Source organism: Thamnophis elegans, chromosome 1 (assembly GCF_009769535.1).
Source record: "Thamnophis elegans isolate rThaEle1 chromosome 1, rThaEle1.pri, whole genome shotgun sequence".
In the NCBI taxonomy this organism is placed as follows: domain Eukaryota; kingdom Metazoa; phylum Chordata; class Lepidosauria; order Squamata; family Colubridae; genus Thamnophis; species Thamnophis elegans.
This window is the reverse complement of record NC_045541.1, coordinates 75,139,006-75,155,636: the sequence shown is the minus strand read 5'-3', so window position 1 is coordinate 75,155,636 and position 16,631 is coordinate 75,139,006. Positions and strand designations below refer to the sequence as shown.

The window sequence follows — 16,631 nt, the reverse complement described above, 5'->3', positions numbered from 1 at the left end:
GTAACTGACCTTTGACCCATCAGGAGGCTATGTCAGAAGTAAAGCAGTTGCCTTCCCACAGTCAAAGGACAAATGGACGTTGATCATCCTGAATAGTACTGAGTAGCCTGACTTTCAGGGAACCAATTAAAGGACTGCTGTGGCTTGCAACAATACAGTTTCCACACAAGTCTGAAATTCTTCTGATTTTCTTCTTCTTCTGATTGAAATAGAATGTTGGCTTTTTGTCATTTCCTATACATTTGGACCATATTACATAGAAACATTACCATAAAAATATTTAGAACTGACCTTCCACTTAATGTGACTGACGCTTTGGTAATGCATACATATATTTCACCAAAACCCTTTCCTTAGTGATTATTGTGCTGAATCTTTTGATCTTTCAACATGCTTTGGATTGAGCAGTTGGGGGGCGGGGGAGGAAGGGCAGTGGCATGGAACTGGAGAAGAACAGGAAGGAAAACTCACCCTGTGCCCATGGGAGTAAAAAATACATTTTTCGTGCATAAAGATGGCGACCGGTGCAATTAGAACACATCTTATTTTTTTATTATCTTGAAAAGTAAGCTTATTAAGAGGAAATATATTAAAATTTAAGGAATTACAGAGAGACCACTGCACAAAGACTGTTAACATGAATTCAAGATTTACAATCAGAGTATTGAAAAAAATTATCAGAACTAACTATAATCTGGTTATAGTTAATTTTGTGTGTCTTGGAAGACTACGAGAAGATAAATGTTGTTCTAATCCAGAAAAGAAGAATAGAGATCTGGGAAATTTTGAGTATCTTGGGGGAGATTATTGAACAATATATTTGTGATCAAGTTAGTTAAGAATATCACACTTACAAGAGCCAATATGGCTTTTATTATGAATAAGTCATGCTAGGTCAACCTTATCTCTATTTTTGACAGAATTACCATCTTAATAGATCAGGGAAATTCCACAGACATAATCTCAGCAATGAATTTGATAGTCTCCCATCATACGTAGATTAATAAAATTGTAAAATATGAGCTAGATTATACAGCATACTTCTGAATGCCTCAATATCAGTTTGGAGAACAGAGCTAAGTGGACTGCCACAGGGGGTTCTGTCTTGGCCCTTTGCTGTTCAAGATTCTTATTAATGGCCTGGACGGAAAGATTGAGGAGATAATACAAAACTAGGAGACGTGGCTAATTCTTTAGAAGAGAAAGAGAATTTGGAGGAGGAAGAAAAAGCATCCCTTCGATAGCTCAGCTGGTAGAGCGGAGGACTGTAGAATTGCTTGTACTGAAATCCTTAGGTCGCTGGTTCGATTCCGGCTCGAAGGAGGCTTTTTATTCTCCCCTTTGTTATCATTTCTAAAGTTGCCATTCATCCTTTGAGAGAAGCAAATTATGATTCGTGCTTTAAGAGACAGTTTAGTCTAGAGTTTAAGGCACCGGGCTAGAAAGAGGGAGATCCATGAGTTCTAGTCTTGCTTTAGCCATGAAAGCCAGCAGGAATAAATGTAAGATCCTACATCTTAAAAGAAAAAAAAGAAAGTCTCAGTATAGTTTAGCGAGACTTGACTTGGCAGTAATAGAGGGAACTACTGGGTATTTTGTTAGATTGTAAATTGAACATAAGACAGTTTAATAAGTAAATGCAACTTTTTAAAGTTAAAAACACTTAACAAAACTCTGGTGTTTAGTTATAGGTTTGGTGGACAAAGTGGTTTGGTAATGAGATTTCTGAAATAATTCTTAGTTGTTGGTTGTAAACTTAAAGTAAATAATTGTTCCACCCCATCCTGCTTTATTCAACTCCATCTCAAATGTTCTGTTCACTTTTGGGCATCCGTTTGGAAAAAATGAGAAGAGGTGCAGAATAAAATGGTAAGGTCAATTAGAAGACCAGGAAGGAAGATCCTATGAAGAGAAAGGAATTCTATGAAGATCCTAATGTCAAGATCTGCTCTCCTTTATTGTAGAGTGCAGGACATGGAATAGTGGATTTACGTTATGGGAAGTCCGTTTTCAATTGAATTTTAGCAAATGGTTGATAACAGAAAGAACCTGATGAGGAACCAATTATCCAGTGAAGTGGCAGGTTCAATGGATTCAGTCAGATGCTAGAGAGATGTCCACTTGGAATGCTATAATGTGAATTGCTATACCAATCAGGGAACTGGCATAATTCTATACATCATCAGAGTGAGGAAGAGACAAATGATAGCTCACGCACTCTGCAAATCATACAGTTTACATTCTTGTGCCAGGTGTTATGTCCCAAATACATCATCTCATTTGTGCAATGATATTGATGCACATCTAATTTTGATATCATCATAGCTTTCTCAGTCTTGGAGAGGGGTGCATTTTCCATTAATTTAGAAAAGGACCTAAGCATTGTTTCCTTCATTGTGGATGTTTTGAAATATGTAGAATATATACAAATGTACTATAATAAGAAACAGAATGTTTGAAAGTTGAAGCAGCATGTGAAAAAATTGATTTGAATCTTTTCAGGACTAATGTATGTTTATGCAAAGCACTATTTTCAGATTAATTCTACTCTGTTGGTTATCTAGCTTTACTTTGAAAATTTGCTAACATCTACAGGTATAACTGCCCACATTACCTGTGTTCTTTAGGCATATTTAGGTTCTGAAATCTGATAGAATTCTGTTTCGTAATAATTCATAATTTAATAAGCTTATATGCCGCCGAATCCCATAGGACTCTGTGCGGCTTACAAATACGAGATAAAATAAAATAACAAATAGGGGAGAAATGAAAACAGTTTAAAAAACACAACATACATTCAGCTTAGCTAGGGGCTGGACCTAATTCATAGATCAACAGCCCCAGACCTGCCGGAACAGCCAGGTTTAGGTGGCTTTTTGGAAGGCCGTGAGAGTGGGAAGGGTCCGGATCTCTGCGGGGAGATCGTTCCACAAAGCCGGAGCAGCTACAGAAAAGGCTCTCCCCTGAGGGATCGCCAGCCAGCATTATCCGGTCGACAGCACTCGGAGGAGGCCTAGCCTGTGAGTTCTTATCGGCCGTTGGGAGGTATGTAGCAGGAGGCGGTCTCTCAGATATCCAGGTCCAAGGCCATGTAGGGCTTTAAAGGTAATCACCAGCACCTTGTAGCGTGTCTGGAGACCAATAGGGAGCCAGTGCAGCTCGCGGAGGATAGGTGTAACATGGGTGTACCGAGGTACACCCGATATCGCTCGCGCGGCTGCATTCTGGACCAACTGTAGTCTCCGAACATTCTTCAAGGGCAGCCCCATGTAGAGTGCATTGCAGTAATCAAGCCTTGAGGTGACGAAGGCATGAGTGTTTGTCTTCATACTCAGCTTTTTTTTTTTTTTACAGAGCATTGTCCACTTCCAGGTGGAATATATATCATTCCTTCTAGTTTAGAATATATAACAAGTGATTCATTTGGGTTTTTAAGAGCCCTGGCGGCACAGCAGTGGTGGGTTGCAGGCGGTACACCTCGGTATGGGCGTACTGGTGCCTGCCGGGAGCACCGGGTAATGTTCCGTTACGGTGCTTTGGAGGGCCCACCCACCCGCCCGAGCTCCTTACCTGCATTTGATGCATGGAGCATATGGCGCCTGCGCAATGCTCTGCTGAGCAGCTGGAGTGTCGTGGTGGTAAGGCTGAATGTGTGTGTGTGCACACATGCTGCATGCGTGCATGTGGGGGACGCCAGGCCTCCGTTGCACCGTACCAGTTGCAACAGGATCCAGAACCCACCACTGTGACACAGTGATTAAATACAGTATTGCAGGCACTACCTGGAGTTCAATTCTCACCGTCTCGAGATTGACTCAGCCTTCTGTTCTTCCAAGATCGGTAAAATGAGGACCCAGATTGTTGAAGGTGGTGTGTAAGCCTAAATGCTATTCCTGTGCTATTTTTACACAATTTAGATATTATGTGTAGTGTTGTGAGATTAAATGATACTGAATTGTTTTTCTTTTCTCCAAACCCCGTACTTCAAGAGCAACTTCAAGTGAAAATATAAGAAACATTTTCCTCACTGTGGTTACCAGTGAATAATTTTTCATGTTTTGATCCCTTTCATTTTAAATAACTGGGGAAATTTACCTCAATGGTTTTGAGTTGCTCTGTTTAATTTCATTTTCTTCATGCTCAGTGTGCATGTGGTTAAAAAAAATGTCTTCAGGATATGCTCTTAGCCATTGCATGTAAGCAATTATATAGTGGATACTCTCTGGATTGTAGATGGCCTTGATAGCTTCAGTGTCACATTGTCTGAACTCATTTGGGAAAAAAGAACTGATTAGAAGGTGGGTGTGCTCACTTAACATTAACTTAAGAGAAATATTTAGGCTTGTTCAATTGATATTCAGCAACTATCAGCTATATTAAAGGGTGTGTTTAGCTTTTTATATTAATGTCAGGAGACATCTGTCACTCAAAAAAGGGAAGGGTTATTCCTAGCATTGATTGACTAGAGTCATCCTGTGGGAAAGCATGCTAACTTATTTTAAACTATGGGTGACCCTTGCCTCCTTTTTTTGTGAGCAATAAAGACATAAGGGGGTCAAAGAGGGTTTAGCAGAATCCCCACAGCTATCAGAGCCCTTCATTGGTAGAAATGGCTTTCACTTGAACTTGCATTTGACAAGCGTGTTCTGTCTCATTCAGAAGGATCCTTCAAAAGCAACTAATTGAAATGCTTGCACCCCTTCATTCCTTTTCCAAGTCTTTCCCGCCAGGCACATGCCCCCAGGTTTGCTTAAACTTCAGGGCAGTAACATTCACGGTTAATGAGGGTTGGGGGGGGGGGGAGAGGAATAGACCATGTAGATTTGCCTTTTTTCCCCAGAAAAAAAAAAGTAAAAGTCTGTGGGAAAGGGTTTTTTAAAGTTCCCCTATCCAACCCCTTAATGCCAATGTCTGAGAATCTGGTAGCGCTAATAAAGAAGCTGGGCTGCTGTTCCCTGCCAAACTTTTTGTTGCACACTTGTTAGAAATTCTTTTTGTCTTTTCTAGTCCTTGACTTCATGAAATGAAACACAAATCAGGTCCCCAGAATGAAAGGTTGCATGTCTGCCTTGTGGCATTTGGAATGAAACTATTCACTGCCTGGATGACTATAAATAGAAAGCCAGTAGCTGCCTAATTCTCCATTTTGAGGTTCCTGCAAAGACTCCCTCTTTCCTGATGAAGGCTGACTTTTGAAAGAAAACTTGGCAAGTGCAAGGATAATTCTTATCCTTGCAGTTCTAGGTAGAGCAGCATTTTCTCTAACAAAGGTGTATTCTTGGACCCGTAGCAAGATATATCATCTCATCTGTAGAATTGCATGTGAAATTTGAATGCAGAACAAACACCATTCTTTCTGCATTTTGCTCCTGAAAGATTTCTTTGGCTTTCCTCCAACCGTCGGTTCCTTTTTAACTTGTATTCATTCTTCGACAAGAAGACTAAATTAGTGGTGCAAAGGGGTGATTTTCCCCCCTCCCCCCAAAATTCTGAGAGACAGAACAAGAATTGTGATTGTTTTTTTGAAAGCACCATCAAAGATCTTATTCTTCAATGGACTTCTGAAGTTGCCGACGTAAAAATCCAATAGCTTACTGTTGCAGTTCTTCGGGCAATTTGTTTGGTTGATTTGGCTATTATGAATGCCTGAAAATGCTGTGTTGTCCTTTTATGCAAAGCGCTGTCAGCCATCTTTCTCCTCCCCTTCTAGTTCTTTCTAAAGAAACGGGGAGAACGAGGAGAAAAAGGGAGTTTCTGCCATACTTCCAATAGTTTGGATGGCATACATGAGCTAAAGTGGTCAATAAATCATCTGCCTGAGCAGGCACTTTTTAAAACTGTCCCATGTCACCATTGTTTCTGAGTTGTGAGAGCAGGAATTGAAGCCCACTTTGAAGTTTTCTGCGGGATTAATTGCAATCTGAACAGTTTTTTGTTACGTATTTTTTTGGTTGCTTATTACGGAGACATAGTATGTACTCTACTGTAGGCGTCATTATTTCTATGACTCATATTTTTTACTGCTGACCATAATTAATTTTTTAAATTCAATTTTGCCTACCATTTTCTTTTTAAAAAATCAGATGCAATTCTTAAAGATAATTCTAAGTTTTGCACTCAGCTTGCTAAAGAAAAGAGTGGAAAACATTTTAACCTAAATTTTGTTATTCCCATGCCTGGAATAGAAGTCTTGTATTTCTCTCTCCCCTCCTTCCAGTTCCTTTGTTGCTTGAACATTTGCATGAGAAAACAGTGCAAGGGGCAATGTTAATTTTCAGTTGATGCCATCAACTTTTTAATCAGGGGTACTTTTGCTTTTTTATGATGAGTCGTTGTTATGTCTGCATGCTGATTTCATTGTGATGGTCCATATGTTTTGCTTGTCACTGTTTATGGTAAGGCTTCCTTCACCTAAGAGCACCCTGCTGCCCTTTTGCATTGGCTGTGCCTAGAGATAGCCCTGCTCTTTTCCCTTTCTAACTAACTTTCCCTCGGGAGCCTATTGTGAACTATTGAACACATTGACTCTTTTGTCAGTTTTCATCTTGCTTTATCTTGGGTGCTTTTGTCCAATACTCCAATTTTACAAGAGTGTTGTAAACACTGTCCGTCCACCCATCCATAGATGTAAAATTTGTCTTCCATTACTCACAGTTTTGTTTTGTTCATGAAGGCTAGATATTTTTCTTAAAATTTCCTCTTAGTTAAATTCGTTTCATGGTAATATCAGCATATCTACTTGGTCTTGGCGAATTTCCTTCCGACACATTGATATTTTTCTTTACCAAAGATCATCATCGTATATTTTGCTAAATAATATTTCCTTTCTTAGCTATAACTAGCTGCACTTTCGTGTTACAATATTATTATTGTATTATTTGCTATTCAGGACTAGCTGATAGAAAATTAATATTTACTAGTATTAATTTCCAGCAGGCAATTGTAAAACATATTTTTTAGCAAATGATACAATTCTTATTTTCTTTTACAGAATTGTCTAAATAACTTTGCACATTTTCTGCAACAGTTTCCGATTAAAATGTCATCCTTTAAGTATAAACTATGTGCAGATCAATCATATACAAGTTATAAATAGAAAATATTACAGTATTGATTGTTGCTAGTAATAGAATGCTCCCTATTAGTATATTTATACTTAACACTACTACACTAGTAACATTTCTACATTTACATTGAATGTCTGGATGTAAAGAAATGGATTCATAATCTTATCCTACATTCATTTAAGTCAGTCTTTTACAATTTGTTGTCCCTGTAGATGGTTTATACTACAATTCTACTATCCAGAGAACAGCATGAGGGATTCTGATAATGCCTTTCATACTTTAGGCATGAAAGCCAGCTGGGTAACTTTGGGCCAGTCACCCTCCCTGAGTTCAACCCACCTCACAGGGCTGTTGTTGTGCAGGAAATAGGAGAAAGGAGTATTAGTATGTTGCTACCCTTGAGTTGTATATAAAAACAAAGGTGGGATAAAAATCAAATAAGTTAATACTATCTGCATTTGAAATGCTACATTTCATCTAAAGCAAATATTGCTCAGGTCATTAAATGAAAGCTAAGTCCGTACATTTTCTCTTCGATATAAAAACAAACTGAGGGTGAAAATAATAAAATATTTTGTTCTAATTTTCAACCGAGGTTGGTGTGATGTAGAAGGCAAAAACATTCTAATTCACAAGAGGCAGGCTTTTTATGAAATTGTTTTGCTTGTTGATGCATACAATAACCTTTTCTCTTGACAGTTTTCAGGTTAAGAAATTAAAAACAACCTCACCCCACCTTCTGCAAAAGAGCTTTTGACAAATTGTTTGGGAGGGAGAAAGTTGATTGCAGGTAGCTTCAGGCCTCTGTCCTAGCTAATGCTATAAATTAAACCACTCTTCCAAATTTCAGATAAAATTATCCAGAGTGGGGACCAATGGGTGAATTCTTGTGTCCTAAGAAATTTCTTTGAGTTGGCTTTTTTCCCCAAATCAAAACTACTGTTTTTAATCATGTTCCAGTCTGTAACACTAAATAAGAACTTGCTGAAATGGGCATAACTTTATGACATGCATCATGGACCTGATTTTAGCCCAAAGGATAAGTTACCTGCTCCTTGAGGGAATCATGGAGCCCCCTGCTTTTTCAATGTTTTGTAAGCCATCTGACATAACAAAAGCCATCTCTGAAGACCGCCTATAAAAATTCCAAAGAAGTAAAAACAGAACTGGACAAATGGTAGAGTCATTAAACATACAAGCCTTTAAGAATAAGAAGCGTGGCAGAAGAATAAAGGGAAAGAGGTACTCTAGCATATGGTTTGTACGCTAAAGCCAGGAGGAGGGAGGAAAAAAGTTTGCAGAACAAGAATAAAATTAAACTTATCCACCAACGTTAAGAACACCTGAATAAAGTTCAGAATATCTAAACACAGCTAAGGTTGTAAAATATTATTCTGTAATGTAATATTTAATCTTTAAACCACTGCAGTGAATTTCAACAATGCCATGGTGTAGTCTAGAAGCAAGTCTGGAGTATACTTGCTTAGGGAAGACTGATTTTATCTTCCATCCAATATTGCTGTTTTGGATAGCTAATTCTGACATTAAAAATTCCAAATGGAAGGATAATATCAGCATAGTAAGTCTCTGTATTTACTATGTCAGTGAAAGCAGAGCTATCATGCTCTCAGAGAATGCATCTCCTGTCAGGAATAAATATACTTGTTTCCATTCTTTGCCTGTGAGTGAATCAGGGCCATTTGGCAGACTCTTGTTAAAAGACCAGAGGTTGACCTAGATGAGATCATTTTTCTGACCTGGCAGACATATGAGAATTCCTTGGGTTATGTAGGTGTATGTCTCCAAATGCACATTCCAGCGTGGGTGGTCTGTCCATTTTTCATTGCTACAGTGGAATGCATACTTGGATATCTGTCCAAATAAGGCAACATGGTACTTATAGCTGCATCCTGAGTGTGCCAAGATGGGGAATGCTCTAAAGGCTATGCTATATGGGAAAGCATGACTATATAGTTCAACACATAAGGAGAATGCCAGTTTGAAGAACTCTTTTACATTTAAGAGATGCATTCGGCAACCACTTCCTCTTTTTCCCCCCCAGTCTTTTCATCACACCTTCCCCCAACACCACATACATTTATTGATTTCATCAATTTATATGTCCACCTATCTGACAGATGTGATGGTCAGTAGCTAACAAAAGGTAAAAAATATTAAATAATATTTAATAAAATTATTATTATTTTCTACCTGAGAGACCGCCTCCTGCCAGTTACCTCCCAGAGACCTATTAGATCGCACAGACTAGGCCTCCTCCGGATTCCATCTGCCGGTCAATGTCGGCTGGCGACCTCCTGGGGGAGGGCCTTCTCTGTAGCTGCTCTGGCCCTATAGAACAGTGTTTTTCAACCACTGTGCCGCGGCACACTAGTGTGCCGTGATATAGTGTAAGGTGTGCCGTGGGAAAATTACTTTATATATAGTCAATATAGGCACAGAGTTAAATTTTTTTAACATTTTCTAATGGTGGTGTGCCTCGTGATTTTTTTCATGAAAAAAGTGTGCCTTTGCACAAAAAGGTTGAAAAACACTGCTATAGAACGATCTCCCCGTTGAGATCCGGACCCTTACTATCCTTCCGGCCTTCCGCAAAGCGACCAAGACCTAGCTGTTCCGGCAGGCCTGGGGCTGTTGAATTATCCAGCCCCATCTTAAGTTATGATTGTTGCTGAATTTTTTAATTGTTGTTTTTTATTTTTTATATCCCCCCTTCCCTTTTTGTTTGTAAGCCGCCCTGAGTCTTCCGAGAGTGGGCAGCATACAAGCTAAATAAATATAAATAAATAAACAAATAAACAAATAAACAGATTTGCCATACAGTCAATCAGAGGTTAAGACAGGATTTCTTATTTTTATCCACCTATTGAGTCCTTCCCAAGTACATGGGTTAGGCAGATTTTGAGGTATCGTTGCAGGATATAAGCTGTTCCAACTAAAGCTGCCTTTTGCAATTGACTGAAGGTAGTTTTGTCAATGCCAGTGGTATTCCAGTTATTTTAGGATTACACCCGAGGTTCCTATATTATTATAAAATAAAAACCAATAGTAGTTAAGCCCAAACAGAACAACCAATAAAAAGCCTTTTAGCAGGCCATCTAACCTCCAGAACCTCAGGCCCTGGAGCTTATGAAAGACTAGCAGGATAGGAATCAATGCTGTCTTGAAGCACATTGCAGTAATCCAACTTGGGTGGTGACTATGGCATAAATAAACATAAGCAGTACCTCCCATTCCAGCAATGAGCATAATTAGTATGCAAAGTGAAATTATGCAGAAATAATCCTGGCCATGGCTGCCACTGATACTTCAATATTTATGAACTGTGTGTCTTGGGTTTAAATGAGGCTATTACTTAATACGTCTCCAGATATTTGGCAAGCATAATTTATTTGTGTAGCCCAAGGCAATGAAAGTCCCTGTTCTGTATTAATTAAGGGTGGGGAGAATTACATGCATTGATCTTTAATTAGTCAATGGAGCATAGTTTGCAGATTCTTGTTAGGTATTAATAGAAGTGCGTGTTGGGGGATATGGGCAAGGGAAGAGCAAAATGCACGTGTAATTGAGCTTGCTTCTGATAATTCATTTTATCATACAATTCCAGCATGATGCAGTTGCTCTATCTCATTTGTACTTGCTGATCTTTTTCACCTGCATGTAAGTAACACTTGCTTTGGCTTACTGCACAGTTGTTTTGAATTGCAACAACAACCACACAATTGGATGTGATGTATGATTGATATTTATGGCTTTGTTTTCAGAAAACTTTTGAGTCTTTATTAATGAGGCAGAGGAGCAAGGCTAACAGCAGAGACAAAATGAGGCCATATTTTGGATAGGTTACAGATGTTCTGAACTTGGCTTTAGCTTTTTTAAAAAAAATATAGGACATTCGCCAGCAGCTAGGTTCTACATACAGGCTACACAAGCTATACATTTCTGGTAGAACTTTCCCTTTTCATTACAAATATAGAGAGTTTATTCCCTGTTAAATATTTTAAGTTAGAGTGAACGAGCTGAAAAGAGTACTTCGAAAGATGAGTGCTGGAAATTAATAATAATGCAACGGCAAGATTTTGGAATTCAGTCGAACCCTGTTGGGAACAAGCTTTGATGCAATTCAGGAGACATAAGTCAAACAATACCTGGTGTTATCCTTACATTATATCATATTGAACTTCATAAAAGGACAGAAAACCCAGTGAAGTAAAACAGCTTGTTAAATTAGTTTCTTGCTCTCTCATTATCTCTCTACCCCCTTACTCCTGCCATATATATATATATACACACACACACACATATACATACACATACATACATACATACATACATACATACATACATATATATATATATATATAGTCACAATCCCTGGTATGCCCAAATATAGGAGGAAGTCTACTGTTTCCATTCTCTGTCTATCAGCTCGTCACAAGAGACCATCCAGACAGAAACCCAATATTTTTTACTGTTGCCTTTGTTACATTTTGTGTTGTATTTGTGCTGATAAATAAATAAAGGGAGACTAGTATAGATCTATTTCAAGCTATTTAGCTCTCATCAGCTAGCCATACCCTTACTGGGATTCGAACCTGGACTGTATTACATATTAGGCAGATGTGTTAACCACTAAGCCACAAGGTTCTCCTCCTTTATCAGCTGAGCCAGGGAAATAGGTATGTATTTAGTGTCACAACCCCTGGTATGCCCAAATATGGGAGGAAGTCTACTGCTTCCATATATATATATACACACACACTTGTTTTATCCATCAACTTCATTTGACTTTTAAAAAACATCTTATGCTGGTAAGATTTAGATAACAGCTTTTCCAAATTATCAGGAGTGGAAGAACAACCAGACTAGCCAATTGTTTTTCTTTAGCGCATATGAATCATTGCTCTTAATATGGTATTTCCTTTAGGGGGTGTACACAAAAAGAGGAAAATGCAAACTTAATAAAATTGATATGTTCAGAACATTCTGGTATAATTTTCTGGGTGTTGTATGAAACAAAATATTTCTCCACTGTCCTATATTTGCATGAGACGAGCCCATAGAATGCAGTGAAAATGTTAAGTGAATATTTTGCTCTATGGTTTTTCATCCTAGGATCATAAAAATTGTTGAGGTGTCTGTCCATGTCAAATTTCTCTCCCTCCCACTCCCCCCAGTAAACTTATTTTCAAAAGTCCAACAGGAAAAAAAATGGAAGCAATAGTTTTGCTATTGGAATTTCTCTCTGCAGAAGTAAGCAAAACATTTATGCCCAAAGACGCAATAGCATTGAATGTATTTTAACTCAGCCCATGAATAGAAAAGATTAATTCTGTCTTTGCAAAGGTCAAAGAAAGCAAGATAGTTTTTGTATTTTGCAACCAAAAACCCAGTAGCATAACAATTTATAAAAGGATTTTATTAAAAGTATTAAAGATTAAGGATTTTAAATGTACTTTAAAAAATTTTTTAGCAACATCTGCAAAACAAACTACAACACATTTAGACACACATAGCAAATAAGGAAAAGTTTGTATTATAAACCCATTAATTCTATGCTAAGTATTTAAAGATGTAAAATGTAATGTAGACCTGGGCAAACCGGAGGGTTTTTTTTTCTTTCTTATTTCTAAAACTGTTTATGCTTAGATGACTTTCCTTGCTATCCTTACTTCCTTTCAGTGATTTCTACCTACTGGTAGAAGAGGCTTTTTTCTTGGCTAATGCACTCTTCAGAATATTTTTGAAACTGTATAGAGTTTTGTCCTAGTATTTCTACTCAAAATGTATTGAACTTGGAATAAGTTGAGTATGTCCAGTTTTCCTTTTGAAGGGAAGAGGGATTGTGATGTTTTCTTCCTAATAGAATTATCAAAAATTGAGGTAGTATCATCATGTGGTATTGCAAAACAATAAACAACCTCCCCGATGGCTTGATGGTGTTTTGTGCTATTACTGTGATCAGTTTGAACACTGATAACTATGGATGATCTAATAAGTCTGCAGCTTTTTTTCTTTTGGAAAAATGACTTTACAAATGAGCATACACAAGTTCTTTTTATTCAGGCCAGTGAGACCCATTTCAGATGAGAGGAAGAACTTTCCCTAATATTTTGGTGTTCATTAACATGAGAAGTAAGTCTTTAAACATGCTGTAGATAAAACTGAAATGATTGTCTCAAAAAGATTCTTCATATGAGGTCATTCAGAAGATATATTTTTATCCAATTATATCCTAAAGTTCTGAATAAGCATAAAGAAAAAGATAGTCAAGCAATTTATTACTTTGAGGAAAAGTCCTACAGCTGCTAAGACAGTGGCTTGCACTTCTGAACATAGGGGAATTGCATGAGTAATCCTGAAATACTTCTCTGAGGATTCTAAAGATGTCGCCAGAATAGATGGGTATACTAAATTGTAATGCAAACAGATGTAGTTGAGAAGACCGAGCATAATCTTCATTATTGAATTTTGCCAAATTCTGGATAGACAAAATATACTATATGATTATACACTGATTTCTTTAATTGGGACTATTTCCTGCTTTTGATTTTTGTGGAATATAATTTAAATCTCAGTTGATAAATACGTTCTCCATTTCTGTAGAACAATGTATGAATATAACCCATACTACAGCCATGGTCTAAAATTTAAATCACATTAATGTGTGAATAAAATATAATTAATAACCTGCATTACACACATAACTACCCTGTTTCCCTGAAAATAAGACCTCCCCAGATAATAAGCCCAATTGGGTTTTTGAACGCATGCACTAAAATAACCCTTCCCCCGAAAATAAGCCCTCCCCAAAAATATTGCAACACAACAGTAGCCATGAGGTGTCCATGCTTGCCACCTCCTGCAACTCAAAAACAATAAGATCTTTCTGAAAATGAAGCCAAATGTTTATTTCAGGGGTCAAAAGAAAATAAGACCTGTCTTATTGTCAAGGAAACACGGTAGTCCTTGATTTAAAGCTATTCATTTAGTGACCATTTGAAGTTACAACAGCCCTGAAAATAATTACCATATTTTTCTGCCTATAAAATGCCCCCCCCCCCAAAAAAAGTGGGTGGAAATGTCTCTGCGTCTTATAGAGTGTTGCTGAAGCCCCGCCCACCCACCGGCCTCTAGCTCCCAGCAATTTGCCTCCTTGCAGCAAACAGCCTAGTCAGCTTCAGTACAACCTGATTTAGTATGAGCAGCTGATTGGTGGTTGGATCAGCCTCCCAGAATACCACCAATCAGCTGTTCCAGGCTGCAGGAATCACCGCTGCCACCCAGCACCACCTATCACTGCCTCTGCACACCCCATTTTCGCCCTCCGCTGTCCTGTTATCGGCCTCTGTGCATCCCGTTTTCAGCCCGTTCCATGCAGTGGGGATTGCCGCCTGGAACAGGCCAAAAATGGGATGTGCGGAGACTGAAAATGGGGCACGCGGAAGGGGCAATAGGCGGCGATGGTGATGGGCAGTAGCAATCCCAGCAGACTAGAACAGCTGATCGGCGGTATTCCGGAAGGCCAAGCCAACTGCCAATCAGCTGCTTGTGCTAAATCAGGCTATGCCGAAACTAACCAGACTGTTTGCTGCAAGGAGGCAAATTGCTGGGATGCAGAAGCAGAATATTTTTTCTCGTTTTTCATCCCCAAACCTAGGTGCACCTTATGGTCTGGAGTGTCTTGTAGTGCAAAAAATACAGTAACTTACAACTATTTTTCATGATCATTACAACATCACCATGGTCATGTGATCAAAAGTTGTATGCTTGGCAATTGGCATGTATTTATGGCTGTTGTAGTCTCCTGGGATTATGTGACCACCTTTTTCAATCTTCTGACAAGCAAAATTCACTTAACAACTATCTTGCTTAGCAATGGAAATTTTGGGCTCAATTGTGATCGTAATTCGATGAGTTCCTGTACCACACTTTTCAAAGAGTTGCATAATATTGACCAGTTCTCCACATTTTATTTTCTTGGGAAAGTTACCCAGCCTTTTGATAAAGGAAAACGTGCCTTGATCTATGATTTCTAAGGGAATTTAACATCTTTAACAAGGCAGTTTTCCACCCTACTGCTGCCTTGCAGCCCAAAGGCTGCTTCATGCTTATAAGCCTGACCCTTGGGTGATGTGGAAAAAAGCCAAGCCACGCATTAGTGCACATGCAGTAGATATTAACATACTTTGACAGAAGGAAAACTTTCATAACGAATTAGAGCTTGATTTGGAGAAGTCCCCAGGGTTGAAATCTGTTTGGGATATCTGAGAAGCTAGTGCTAAAATAATTGTAGCTTAATTTCATTCCGTGTTTTTAAATTGCACCAAGTCTCACTTGTCAAAATTTTAGAAAAGCTTCTGTTAAGATTGTTCTTCGACCCAATGCAAAAGGAAATGTATGTAGTAGATATTTGTTTTGGTTAGGTTTGTGGTTTATTAACATAATTACGAAGAAGCAGAGACTGAAGTTTCTTGTTTTATAAATCTGTTGTGGTTCACAGTTGCCTCCGCAGCTGGTAAATATTCTGCTCTCAATGCATTCTATACACGTTGGAGACCAGATTGTGTGGGAATTTGTAGGGTAAAGAGAAGGATGTAAAATGTGTGCGTGTGTGTGTGTAGGGGAAATACTAGTTAATTCCCCCCCCCCCCATTCTGGGGAAAAAAAACAGAGGATGAATTTTGTGTGTGAATTTCAAATGACTACTAAATATAGTTTAGTTTCCTTAGTTTCCTTTTGACAACATTGTCAAAAGAAGATAGTTGAACTGTGTGTATACATCTAAATATACAAGTTTGTGTGCATTCAAAATTAGTTAATAATATATACTAATTCAGGATACCATTCCACCTCTGACTATTATAGGACTAGATCTCACTGGTGCTTAAATACTTAGGAGATATAATAATTTATGGACCTATATAGATTTCCTTGTCACGAGAAAATGAGTGCAACCACCAAAACAGAGATGATTGGGTGGAGTTAATGAGATCCTGAGAAACAGAAACAACATACAGATATTGTGGAAGCAAGGATGGTTCACAATAACCGAAAGTCTAATGAATATAAACTAATGTCTGAAGGTTGAGTCATGACAACTGGATTTCCAGTTTGAGAAACTGAAAATCCATGGTTAGTTTGAGAATTTTCCATTGCTCATCTAAGTAGCTTCAGTCAGAACAAGTTAGTTAGGCAGTTTCCTCTCCAAAGTGCTTTGTAATATATCGACGAAAATTCCAGCCAGGTAAAAGTTGTCTGCAGGTTGAGTCATGGCAACTGGACTTATTGACTAACCTTTGGACAACTTTACCTGGATGTTCAAGAATATTCATCAGCATAGATTTAGCTATATTTCCCTTTCTTAAAATTATGTTTTAAATTCCTTAGCTTACTATTTCTTACTTCATTTCTGTATTTTGCTTGCCTCAAATGAGAATAGCATGAGTGGTATGTATCAACAATATAGGGTTAATTTGGATTATTTCTGAAGAGTAGATTGAAATGTTCGCTCAAATCCAAATATTCCGCTCTTAAGGGAGAGGT

The 16,631-nt window shown here is 38.2% G+C and overlaps 1 protein-coding gene and 1 non-coding gene across 2 annotated transcripts in view; both read left to right on the top strand.

Moving 5' to 3' along the window:
- The window catches only part of LRP5 (LDL receptor related protein 5), a 133,018-nt gene that overhangs the window by 76,486 nt on the left and 39,901 nt on the right, over window positions 1-16,631 (top strand). The window lies entirely within an intron of this gene.
- Window positions 1,235-1,323, top strand: TRNAY-GUA. The gene is given in 2 exon segments: window positions 1,235-1,271; window positions 1,288-1,323. It is a non-coding gene; the product is annotated as a tRNA-Tyr (tRNA).